Consider the following 13,421-nt stretch of genomic DNA (forward strand, 5'->3'; position numbering starts at 1 on the left):
TTTTTTTGGTGCAGTATACTAAAAGTCCCACCAATGCAACTCCATTTTCTTCCGGTTTAACGTATCCAACGTATGATGGATGCAACGGTTTTGCTTTTTTGCAAGCGAATTTCGGTTTGCTTTGCTTTTGAATGTTCGTGCGTTCCAATCGATCCAATTGGATGCTTTGAAATACGATGATCGTTTCCGATTTTAAAGTCTCAACCCCGCAACGCTCGGGTTCTGAATGCAAACCTTTGGATCGTACCATCAGACAGTTGCATTTGGTTTGAAAGATGAAGAATAAAATAAAAGTGGTGTAGCTTTGGCTGATGTACGGGACTAAACCAATCGGATGGAAAAGCAAACATCAAGAAAGCAGTGCTTGAACGGTGGTGCTGCAAAAACGTACAGGAACACTGTTTTGAAGAAAAACGCAACCGATTTTGGAAGCCGCAAGCGGAAGGAGGTAAAGGAAAATGGCGAATGTTGTTGAAATATATGTGTAGCTATTAGATTAAATGTCACGATATTTATCGTTGGGCTTGGGTAGTACCGAGCAGCTAGTACAGCCATACACCCATACACACATACACATGTACACGCAAACACTCACGTAAACATTCAATAGGATACTACTGCACACCTCGAAGTCCCTTGCGCTAAAAAGAAGCAAAAAACCGAACATCTACCGGCTGATCATTCTAAGATTTTCCATACGTAAAATAAGGCCATTTTCCATCGCTGTACTACACACAGCAGGACTAGTGGGGAAGGAAGAGCAGAAGGCGGACGCCGAGGAAACAATACTTACATGCCCACCATATTTTTACAACCGTATTTGATATGTGTTTAAAGCAGCAGCAGCAGCAGTGGTGTTGGCCCTGCTTGTCCCCCGAGTCGAGTGCGAGTGAACACACACACACAATGAACCAACGCGCGTTCGGATCGACCGGAAGCGGAACCGTTTTGTGTAGTGCCGCTTTTTACAAGCCGATGCTGCACGGGTGAAAATAAAAAAAAAAAAAACGTCGATCAGAACAAGTTCATGGGCACAAGTTTTTTCCGCATACGAGGAGTTAGTTTAAACGATTTAACGAATAAAGAAAATAATATTACAGAAGCAAAACTTAACCGAATAAAAGAGAAAACCACTTCGACGCCGGTACTTTGGATTTGGAACAATGGACGAACGCAAGAGGAACAGGAAACGATGCTAATACTATTCGTTGGTTCGTATAATTTGGAGCTAAGGGTGCGAATGAACTAAAAACTGACAGCACCATCAGAAAAGAAACAAACAAAAGTAACTCGGATGGACCATTCGTGCTCCACAAGTCGCTTACTTTTCGGCCCTAACAACGGCCGCTTCGAGGTTTTAGTATATTTTTATACTCAATTAGTTTGTTTACTACGTGCACTTCCAACTCTATTCCGAGCCATTTCCGAGTGAGACGAGTTTGACTTAGAGGAACTGCGCTCAGAATCAACATGGCGTGGGAAGTGTTGATGTGTTGAGCATACCTTTTGATGGTGTGACAACCCGATCCAACCCCTTTTGCAATTCGGTTGTGGTATTACTTGTAATCTAACTGGTAGCTGAACGTGTTTCTTTTTTCTGGTAACGCACAATGCTCAATGCCACCCGTCACCGGTGTTGGGGAGGGTCGGTTCTTACGTTAAAACTGAATGTCTGTTCGGTGTTGTGCCCGCGTTGTAGCCGCGTCTTAGAAGGTAGCTTGGAATTTATCGTTTTGTTTTTCCTTTTCCTTTTAAAACGGCTGAAGCGTAGACCGTCATTGAGCAACGCACCATTGGCGATCATATCGTTCGAATGGGGCGTGCGGTGTTTCCAAAGCAATGAGTTCACCCGGAGATCTCTCACCCAAAGGCAAGGAGGACGTAAGCGTAAAATTGCAACCTGAATGGTGATGCCAAAAGCGTATGCACGTGTCCCGGCTGCTGAAGAGGAGAGGTTTAGGGGAGGGAAGGATGGGAACCCTTTAGGTCTAATTGCTCACCTTGATTGATACAGTTTAAAACAGATAGCAAGTAGCGTAAGGGAATATGTATTCGCAACCCGTGCGTGACAGCACACAATAAATACGGAAAAGTTTGGAATAAATTAAAATAAACACACACAAACCAGGTGGAGAAGTGGTGAATGCGCACAAGATTTAAGTACTAGCAAGAGCTACAACAAAATTTACATAAATTACAACACTGCCGACGAAAGTGACTGTTTTGAGAAACACCTACCTATTTATAACAATTACATTTTTTCCCAGTCACGCTGGATACAGAACACATACACACATACACAAACACACACACACATACCTTGACCAAGGACTGGCTGCCAAACTGAAACTGAACGAACGTTGAAATCCAGGCGCCCAACACATCCTTTTTCCAATACACAAATAGATAAATCAACCAGTGGAAACGCACAGCATCATCTTGTCAACTCTCGTGTCTCACCTAGCTCGTGCACCATGCGCCGGGGGAGGGAAGGTAAACTGAGTGACAATAAGATGAGAATCCGAATAAATTTACTGTATACACGAAAACCGATACATCCAAGGACCGTTTTGCCATTCGCGTGGAAAACTGGCAACATTATCCAAATCTCTCTCGAACCGAGCATCGGGTAGACGACAGGAAAAAGAGAGGAAAAACTAAACGGAATGGTAAGAAAAGAGAAATGAAGGTGGAGGAGGAAGAGGTGAATGGAAATCAAAATTAATTGTAAAATATGCTCATTTGATCTCATAGCATACGAAAACGTAGCATATACAGTACAAGCAAAAAAAAAAAGGTTTATCACATACTAGTTCATCCACAATTTAAATCAGAAGTTTTCGGTAGAGCGTCAGAGCGAACTAAATAAAATCTGAAACATCCAACAAAACATAATAAAAACCAGAAAAAAAAACCTTAAAAAAGGTCGCAAAGCAAGTTGCAGGAACCCCACAGTAAATCCATGGCGAGGATTCACGATCCCAACACAACGTAACATCTCTCTATTGCTACCAAACAAACAGTAATAAAACACATTATAGAATGCAAAAGAAACTCCATCGTAACTAAAATCCATTTAAATCAATCGTAGGGTAATCACTATTCTTAACCTTTTTAGATAAAGTAACACAATACGCAAAATCGTGGAACGCTAATCAAGTGGGCATTGCACTGCGTCACGCTGAAGGGAAAACACATGACCAACAGTAAGGTGAACGACGCAGCAAATAGGCCGATAACATCCAACAGTGGGTAAAACCAGAAAAAGTCGTAAGACAAGGAAGCCGAATTAAAACAGTAGATGTTACAATACAAAAGAAGTGACACAGCAAGTAGCACATACCGTAACTTAAAATATTGACATTTTATACGATCAGTTAACTTATTTGCTTGTTTAAAAATAACAAAAAACATGAGTGAAACAATTACGACAAACAAACGGTGTTGAACACATGACTGGAACACTGGTGACATGTTCACAACCGCGTACAGGCAAAACCGATTTGCAAATATGCGCACACAAACACAAAACAACCCTACACTGAAACGAACAGGCAAGCGGCGTAGGTGGACAAAGATGAACACTAAACCACGAAAAATCGTATAAAATGTTTGTATATTTTTATATAAAAAAAAACAAAACAAAGCATCTAAAGTTCTGTTATGAATGGCCCTCAATTTATGATTGATCGACGTCCCTTTCTAAGTGCGCCAGGAAAATGTTCGACAGTTAGAACACGGGCAGATAATTAGAGCACGAGACGAGGGAGGGGGAGGAAAAAGGCGTTGGAAGCGAGAAAAGATGTTCAAAGAAAAGAAATCATTGGCACGGTGAAACGAGGTATGAAAAAGGATCGTAAACTATCATCGAAACGTGGAAAGGGGACGGATTTCGTTGTGATTATGTATACAGTGTACCTTCCTTAAGAAAAACATAACAGAGAGTTAAAAGAAACTTTTCGCAAAGAAAACATCTAACCGCAAATGTAACATCAACTGATGGTATGGCTCGAACAAAACGAAACGAAAAACATTTAAAAAAAAAAACAAAAATACACAGTAATTCTCAATTAAGCTAACAATCGCGGGGTGGATGAGTTTAGCAAGTTGTTGGAATGGTAGAGAGATCTGAAAGATGGATTAAAATAAAAGTAAAAATAAAACCAGAACAAAATAAATAAATGAAAACAAACCTATGAAACATCTAGACGAAAACGACAGAGCTGTAGGAGGAAACGCGCAAAGAAGAAAACGAAAACCGCGACCGTAGAGCAGCTTCTACACTTTAGTATGCGTTGGATCTTAGGATTAGCAGTGAACGTAGGCTACTTCCGTGCATCTCTGCCATCAACGGTCAGTTGGTTGGTTGGTTGGTTGGTTGACTTTTTGGGATCGGTTTGCAAGCCACCGAAACGGTATAAAATATCTCTATTACAAATGAATACAAACCATCGTGACCCGCGCACCGTATGTTGCACACTGGGAGCGACCGGATCGACGGACGGCGATCGAGCTAAAGTTAATGCGTGTGTGAGTGTGTAACGTCAATCTGAGTGTAGATCAGTTGATGGAATAAATTTGAAACCTATTTGGCTAAAGAACTGTACGGCACTGTTCGCTTTCTTGCTGAATGAAATAGTAATCATGACGATCCGAAAGTTCTTGAACAGCGCGTGGCATAACGGTTCGATTCAAATGATTAGAGAAATTCGTTACCGGTTATGTTTTCTCTTTTGACGGACAGGTGGCGCTGTAGTCAGAGAGGATAGTTATTTTTGAATTTAAAGGTACGCAATTATTTTTACAATTTTTACAAACGATAAATTATTTCTGTTTCTCTTATTTTCAGTATGTGTTTGGATGATGTTTCCATTAAGACACAAAATTGCCTCCAGTTAAGTTAAATCACCTTTTTCATTTAAAAAACAAACACTCTTTTAAAGTAGAACAATATTTTGACTATTTCATTTTTCTGTTTCTTTCAATGTCGGTTGAGAAAGGAGTCAAGTACTCTTCGAAAACAATTTAACAAACGAAAAAAATGAACGAAAACATCGACGAACCAAAACAAGCGGCAGGAAGAATGCGTCTATCAAATGCAACAATCCGGCTGATGCAGAAAACCCGACTAAACATGCCCAGCAATGCATTTTTCCTTGTCTGAGCATCATCCGGTTGGCCGTTTGTGCGAAGTAAATATTGATTTTTGTTTTACAGTTCCCTTGCCTCTTCAACCAATCGCCTTGATCTTTTCCGTTTTGTCTTCTCACGTGTATCGATATATCTTCGGAAGACGGCTGAGTTCATTGGATAGCTGTACGGCTATATCCCCTTCTGTTTTGTGTTCGTGTTTAATCTTTTTCAAGAGCGAATCAATTTTATTAAAAGCTTCATTAAAAAAAAACTGCCATTCCAATTCCATAATTTTGCAATTTTGAAGTAAGAAAAAACAAAACTAGCTAAAACTGCTGATTGACTACCAAAGTATGCCTTTCTCTTCTATGTTTTTTGACACATCACCGAGTGCCGGTCCAGTTCGTGTTAAATAATTCCAATCGTCCATCATCTGAAACCAGTGTATGACATATCTACCGCTATATCTTGATCGAGCAACGTTTTTTTTTGTCATTTTATAATTTAACTTCCCGCAAAACTTTGCTGTTTGCTTCGCTATTTCTTTATGCAGCTCTCAACTGCCTTTGTTGCAGGATGTCGGCGCCTGATACATCGTAGTGTATATTTAACCTCCAAGCCCGAGTCTAATTAAACGAGTTTCGAGGAGCAACTGGAGTGCTTATGTAATTCGATAGCACGCCGGCTCCCACGGAAGGTCCTTGATGTGCTAGATCTAGCTTGTCACGGTAAAAGGTGGCCGCCCGAATTCGGCGACCTATGACAACGGTTGTTGAGTTGTCCAACCCAAACCCGCGCCGAAACAGGCCTGGGCTTTAGGACTATCATCTTTCCGTGGGCGCTGCTGGGGGCTGGGGATCCTGTTGTTTGCTAGCCATAGACACACTTTCTAATCGATCGATCGCGATCAGCACCTGTGTGCAAGTGGTGAAGAGTTCGAAAGAAGTCGGCTCGCAAAACTAGCGCAGCCATTTATTATTGGTCACTTAGTTTTTGCGCGTTTGGTTTTGGGGGTTTTGTCCATGTAACGCACCCCGGTCGGACTTTGGGCCCGTAGCAGGTTGTCACGCTTCGGAGCGCTCCGTTATCTGAAAGTATCACACGGACTACAGCACAATGGTCACTTTGGAGTAAATAGCGGGATAAAATGATTTTTCTTTGAAAAGATTGTTTCAAATTGGGAACTGTATTTTTAAACTGGTTTGAGTGAAATTTATACTAAAAAGAGTTATTCCACAAGGAGGCGCTAAATCCAATGGTGACTGCACACATTTAACTTGACATAAAAACTAAAAGAGAAAAGACGTTTTCTAAAAGCTTAAACTATAATATTTTCTTCAGGGGGTAAAAGAGTAAATGAGGCCCCGGCCGCCATGTTTTCGATCGTGGCTACACCTCTTGTGGACGTTTAAACTGAATGTATGCAATTGGTGATACATTAATTCGTTAAATTCAACCTACGAGTATTTGAATCGTAGTGTGTACCGTTAATTTCGGCTACGCAATCAACCTAGGGGTGCGGTATGAGGGGGGCCCACGGGCCCCCCTTATTTCTCAAAACTATAACAAACTCTCTTTTTCAGTAGACCTAGCGCAGTCCGCTCGCTTCCAAATCATTTCTTCGGCTAAACTCATTGTTTCATGCTGTCCATCATGTGTGGTATAGTTTAGTTACTAGTAACTTACAGTAACTTAACATGTAAAAGTATATTAACCCGCATTCAACCTCCACTGCGTGATTAGTTTGAACCGTTATGTTCTTTTAAGCGAACCGTTAGCGATCAAATATTTGAAAAGTATGCATGCGTCGCGCTTTGCATACCTTCAGGCGCTTAATGTGAACCAGGAGGAAGAGGAGAATCTAGCCCGGGGCCTCATTTACTCTTTTACCCTTCAGGGTTATAATCAATGTTTGAATGATCTAATGCCAACATTATCCCTTAAGATACCAAACTACTGAGTAATAACTTACTTGAAGTTGAGTATAACCTACTCAAAATTTTCTTACTTCAGGGTAGTTTTTTTAATAAATATAAAGAAGAGATCAACGGATTTTTCACATCAAATATAAGTATCTTTACAAGTATTCCCTCACAACACGAAGTCGTATTAAGTTGAATAAATTGAATCTCATATTAGTATATTTGGAGTCGGAATCACAGTATACGAGCAATGTATATTCTTTGTTGCATATGATGCCGATTAAGAATGTAATACGATTTTCTTTATGCATACGTATAGATATACGAACAATGTACGGCTGATGTATATTGTAAGTCGTATATGTTGCCGACTTAGAAAATATACGACTAAACGTATACATTTTGAACAATGTACGGTTAGCGCCTCCACTTTTGTACGTATAGGCATTATTTTAGCATCATTTACGATTCAATCATATTGCATAGAAGTACGATTATTTCAAGTTGATATTCGATTTACATGCATATGTGTTGTGTGGGTTATTTATAACAAGAGGATTTATCGATAAGGAGCATTTATAGGAGTTATCAATACATGTTTAAATCTAAGTAACTAACCCCTAGAGATCTGATGGAGGGTCAAAATAAATACTTGAATAGCTTTCGAATCTGTAGGTAAACTCTTGATGGCTTAAAAGAAAACATATCAGGCTTTGATATCATGCATATTAATTAACACAACTCCGCACACTTTTCGTTTGGCAAAATGTCAAAACTTAGTTAGAAAAATGCAATCTTTGCATCTGCAACCTTAGTTTTCTTTTAAAGACGAACAAAATACCTTGAAAACTACACCAGTTATAATTAATAACAAAATTACAAGAGCTATACATTTGCTCAATTTTAACACTGGAACACTCAATGTAACACTGGACTTTGACCTCATGAATCTCAGAACTGGCTGGATGCAGGGGTTCAATATTTTGGCTAGTTCTTAGTTTGATCTTGTAGTTTGAAGCAAAAATGGTTGGTAAACGCTGTACGTAAGTTGGATCTCTGACTTCCATCCCGGCAAACGGCCATTGTGCACAGTGAGGATGGTTATGGAGCGTTACGGGTCCCTTTTTTTTTCCCCCCTTACACAGATGGTGGTCCGCGGGTTGCGCGTGTGTGTTCCGCGTGCTCGTATCCTTCCTTCCCCGCGCCCACCCTTTCCCGTATCCTTGACCCCGGTCGGGTCCCGCATGTGTAAAGCCATGTTCGGAGCCCGTCATGCTCTAATGCGCACCTCGCGTCCGACAAACAAGCCGGTTGTTTTTTTTTTAACCCACACAGGGGTGCCCTCCGTTGTTTTTTTCGGCACCCTCTGGCGCTCTCTTTCACACTGCCCAGAAAACCCCCAGCCGAAACGCGGGGCGCAAATCAAAAGGACCCCATCATGCCGCATGCCGAGATTCGACCGGCTGCAGCTTCTAAGCCGAAACTCATTGTCTCAGGTCATGATTTTTGGCGTCACCGAGCGAACGGACGGACCCCGCGCGTCGGTGTGGTATAGGTTGGTTAAATAGGAACGGCCGATGGTTTAATGGTATGCCGAAGATGAAGGTGCGCGTCCAGTTTTGGGGGCAACATTCACTTCGCTTTTCGGATCATGGACCCCCAACGGTCGGGGTGGTTTTTAGTTTTAGATATTACCTCTCGGTTTTTTGGCACGCACGTGCGTAGTGTTGTGCGTGTGTGTGTGCGTGCGTCTCGTTGCTAGGCAGGATTAATGGTTTCGGGCGCTCCCGGTTTGGTGATTGTGTGATACAAATCTCGTATTTCCTGTACGCCTTGGCTGACAAATGGCCGGGAGCGGAGCAATTGGGGAGCAGTCTCGGTTGATTTTGCCCGTTCCTCTTCTTCCTTTGACACATGCGCGTCCATTCGACACGTGTGTGCTCTTTCGCTGGCGCGACAGCTTATTTTTTTTTTTTTTTGGCGGCCAGATTGCAACATTGTAACGGCTCGGCGGGTGATCCGGATTTACTTATGCTCCTTTTCCAACGAGCCAGACGAATGTAGTCCCTCGGTGGTTGGTTTTTGTTTTGCTGTAGGTTGTTTGTTTTGTTTTTTTTTCCTTCTGGCTGACAATAAAATTGACAACGCTGGTGAAATCATTCCACGCAGTTACGAACCTGCGAGCGAGAGATACCTGTTTTTACGGCCGACTGACACGACCGGCGAGAGCGATCGGCTGTTCAATGGTATCGATAGCACCTGCGCCGAGAAAGTACAGCACACTATGGGCACAGAGGCACACCGAAACCGACCCGACGCTGTGGCGCAGGTGGGAGCGGGGTTTGGTGACTCTCCAGAGAACCGGCTCCTGAGGTTCGAATCCAGCTCCCGGTAAATCCAGCGCCGCGCACTTGTGGTATCTCTCCACAAATCGGGACAATGGAATTACTTTAACACGGGTAGTTTAAGATAAGAGAATATCACCCCAAAAAATGTAGCAGCGGGGGATGACCGTGGGGGGAAAGGGGGAACTCTACAATCACTTAACGATTTGTAGCCCCTATTCATTTCAGGGTTACGTCAATTCGCTTGCTTTATAAAATAAATCGTGCCACAATTTATCATTGTGTTGTTTTTCTCCCTCAGCAAAGAGTGTGCACCTCTGAGCGGGTTTTCGCAAGATACTTATATTGTGTGTGGACTGGTGATGAGAATAACAACTCTTTTTAGAGATTTGAATCAGAGTGAATAATCATAACGATGATTCGAATCTTTAAGTCACTCTTTTGTCATTTAAAACGTTTAAAATGATGTATTAACCTTCGAGGTGATTTGAAACCTTAACTGGGATTCGAATCCCAAAAGAATGAACGAGTTGGTAAAAGAGTCGCTAGTCGCCCATGTAGTGTTCCCAAACTGGGATTCGAATCACAACTTGGGATTCGAAACACAAGTTGGGATTCGAATCACAACTTGGGATTCGAATCTCTATGGCGACTAGCAACTCTTTTACCAACTCGTTCATTCTTTCGAATCGGGATTCGAATCCCAAAGTTAAGGATTCAAATCAAAGGGAGTCACAAAAACTATCTGTTAGGATTTAAATCGTTCATTCAATATTAAGATTCGAATCACTCACTCATTCTCACTCAGAGCGCACATCACTAGTGTGGACCTTAGTATTAATATTAGTAAAAGTATGCAAGGTTAAGCAACATTTCATCCATATTTAAGGAGCCTTTGCAACCTTCAGTTATGCCGCACCTTGCTTCGTTACGTGGTCCATAGTGCGGTTGAGGTAGTCCTCTAAGCCGTCCAGGCCTAGTCAACTCGTTACGTGTAGCGCACTCCGGACCATTAGCGGACCTTGGCGGAATGTGGCACAGGTTGCTGACCTTCGCTTCCGGCATCCGCCAAATCCGCCACGTGCACACTGGTCTATTTATAATTTTCTACGCTGGATTTGTGTTGCTTTTTACGTTTGAAAACTGCACGTCTTCTTGATTTCGTGGGTTGCACAAGGATTGTACTCAGCACCGGCTCACTCACACCTGGGAGTGTTCAGAGAAGGCTAACCTCCTTGGAGGACGACACGTGGAGTCACTAAAACCGTCAGTCACGCATAGACATTACTTTGATTAATTTGTCTCGATCGTGTGCTAAGGTTATGCAGTTGTATGAATCAGTTTCAGAAGGGAAGAACCATTTATCCTAGCAACAGTGTGCATAAGAAATGCTATAGAAAAAGATCCACGGTCCCTTCCTCGTCCGATGCAGACATTTGAAGTTGACAACAAAGGATTAAATCGATCGCTGGTTCACTGAACGACAGTTATTTCGTCCTGTTCTTCGAGCGACAACTCCTACCGGTTGTTTACCTTCTCTTTTTGTTTGTCTCTGTGGGAAACGAGTGGACAAACCCAAAAAGTAGAGGAATATAAGGGATAATGCACCGTTTGATCAAACCAAAAGCACAGGTTTGTTCAAGAAAACAAATTAAATAATCATGCAAATAAAATATGCCTAACCTTGATTTCGGTTCGGAATGCACACTCGTATTTATGTGTTGAACTTCACATTGGACAGCGACACATGTCGGTTTCATGGCTGGCAGGTACCTTTAGCCCCCGGCTGTGAACGGGTTTGCTTTTCGTCTCGGCAGCAGAAATGGAAAAATTATGTAAGCGAACGCTTTTCTGCGTTCCTTGATTCTATTGGAAATTCTTTTCGATTTAAATCAATTCATGTAGTGGATTAAAATATTACAAGCACTAAGAACGAGATATAGTTACTCCATATTCCCCTAACTTTGGTTCGATGTTATCGAAAACTATTCTCGTTTAAATCGTGTTTAAGTCAGTTGTTTCTGTAATGTATTTTTTCTGTTCTTAAATCTTTAATGTTCTTCGTGACATTTCGATCGAATTAAGAGCTTGTTTGTGTATTTTTCTTTGGCTTGCAAAGTATTGTCCTTTTCAATCCTGCTTGGCTCACTATGAATTATGTATCGTTTATTTAATTTTTTTATTTAGTTTCTTCGTTTGTTGGATTAGTCTAGAGATGAGCTGGCGTTGCTCATTAGAAGAGTATTATTTTTTCTCCCAAACTAGCAGCCTTTCTCGAAGGAAATTATTTGTTAAGCAAGCAGGTGGGTGACTTAAAAAATTTGTCCCAAAAACGTGCCTTTCTTAGGGCGTTACAAAATGGGAGCATTCCGGTAGAGGCAACAAATGGAGATGGATATTGAACACGGTTGGCGCAAGATTCGGCTGGATTATCTCACACCGGCGCGGTTGTGGGGCGGATATATGTTAACCGCTCCATCTGCGCCGCCTCACCCTTCCCCGCCCAACCGCAGCCCAGCACTCGCCAAGCCACTCATTAACTTCATTAATCGACAATTACTGTTCGTATCCGTGGCCTCCGTTCCTCGGCGTTCCTCACCAAGCTGAGGAGTGTTGCTGCATTCGTTAGTTCGTTTTCTTCTCTCTTTCTCTCTCTCTCTCTCTCCCTCTCGAGCTGCATGCTAATCACGTGCCCGGTTTTCGAATCTGGAGCTGTCATTTTTTCGACCTCAACCATTCAGTCATCCTAATTATTGACATTTTTCGATGGCGAGAGCCGCCATCGCCCCCCGGTCGCCCGGTTATCAATTACGAGCACGCACATGGTACGCCCCCGTTCGCGCCGCCATGGAGTGCCAGCAGCGGCACCAGTCTCTCACCGGGACAGGTGTCTTCACCCCCTTTCCCAAGACCCCCTGGTTGGTAGGGTGTGAATTTTCCACCGACCCGGCGCAACTGTCCGGGCGACACCTGGCACCTGAAGTGGGGGCGTGGATCGCTATGATTCGCTCTATTTGCGTCACTCCCTCCCCCCTCCCCCCCTCCACTGAGGGGGTTGGTCGGAGGTGGCTGACAATTTGTTTCTCCCCCGTAATGGTTGTTTTTCCCCCCCCCACGACAATCTTTGATTTTTACCCGCTAGAGTGCTTTGGGGTAAGGGCACGCTCTGAACACGTTCGAGATCCACGTCCAAACATAATTACTCTCAACGGACGGGACTTGGATCATTTGTACACCGAGTTACCGACAAGAGACAGAAGTAGGAACTATTTTACTAATTTTTTAACACCGATTCATTTACGAAATCATATGAACGAAAGAAGAAAATATTGAAAACAGAACACTTTCAATATATTCATGCTTCAAAAGGAATGAAAGGTGGTGTTATAACTTAAAAGCTACTTACACTATTGAGGGTACAACATTTGATATTCCTCTAGAAACAACACAGTGTTTTGACTTTGTTTAGAGAACCTTAAACGAGATGTTTACAGACGCACAGGGGAGCTTTGCAACCATACAGGGGAATATTATAAATAGCAGGGGGAATCGTGCAAACCCCCCGGGGAACTTTGCAACCGAATAGGGGAACAAGCAAGTTGATAAAATTGTCTAAGCTCGTCGTTTTTGTAAGTCAATGATGTTCATATTGATAATAAAACGTTTGAAACGCGTTAAAGTAAACAAACAAATAACAAACGAGGACTTTTGTGAGATTGACAGCTTGCTCCCCTAATCGGTTGCAAAGCTCTCTGTTTGGTATGCACATTTTCTTTTGCAGTCTGATACATTCCTCTATACGATTGCAATATTTTCTGTACCGGTTGAAAATATCCCCTATGGTTTTGAAATATTTCCTCTATCAATTGAAATATTCCATTATAAAGATCGAAACCCTATAAAATGAAGCTTGTTAGTAGGGGTTACCTTTTTGATTAGGTTTGTTTACCTGTGGTGTGTTTTGAGATTATTATAAATGGAACTGTGCTATGGAAAAGCTTACAATAACTCACATAACATC

The sequence above is a fragment of the Anopheles ziemanni genome, chromosome X, assembly GCF_943734765.1.
Source record: "Anopheles ziemanni chromosome X, idAnoZiCoDA_A2_x.2, whole genome shotgun sequence".
NCBI lineage: Eukaryota > Metazoa > Arthropoda > Insecta > Diptera > Culicidae > Anopheles > Anopheles ziemanni.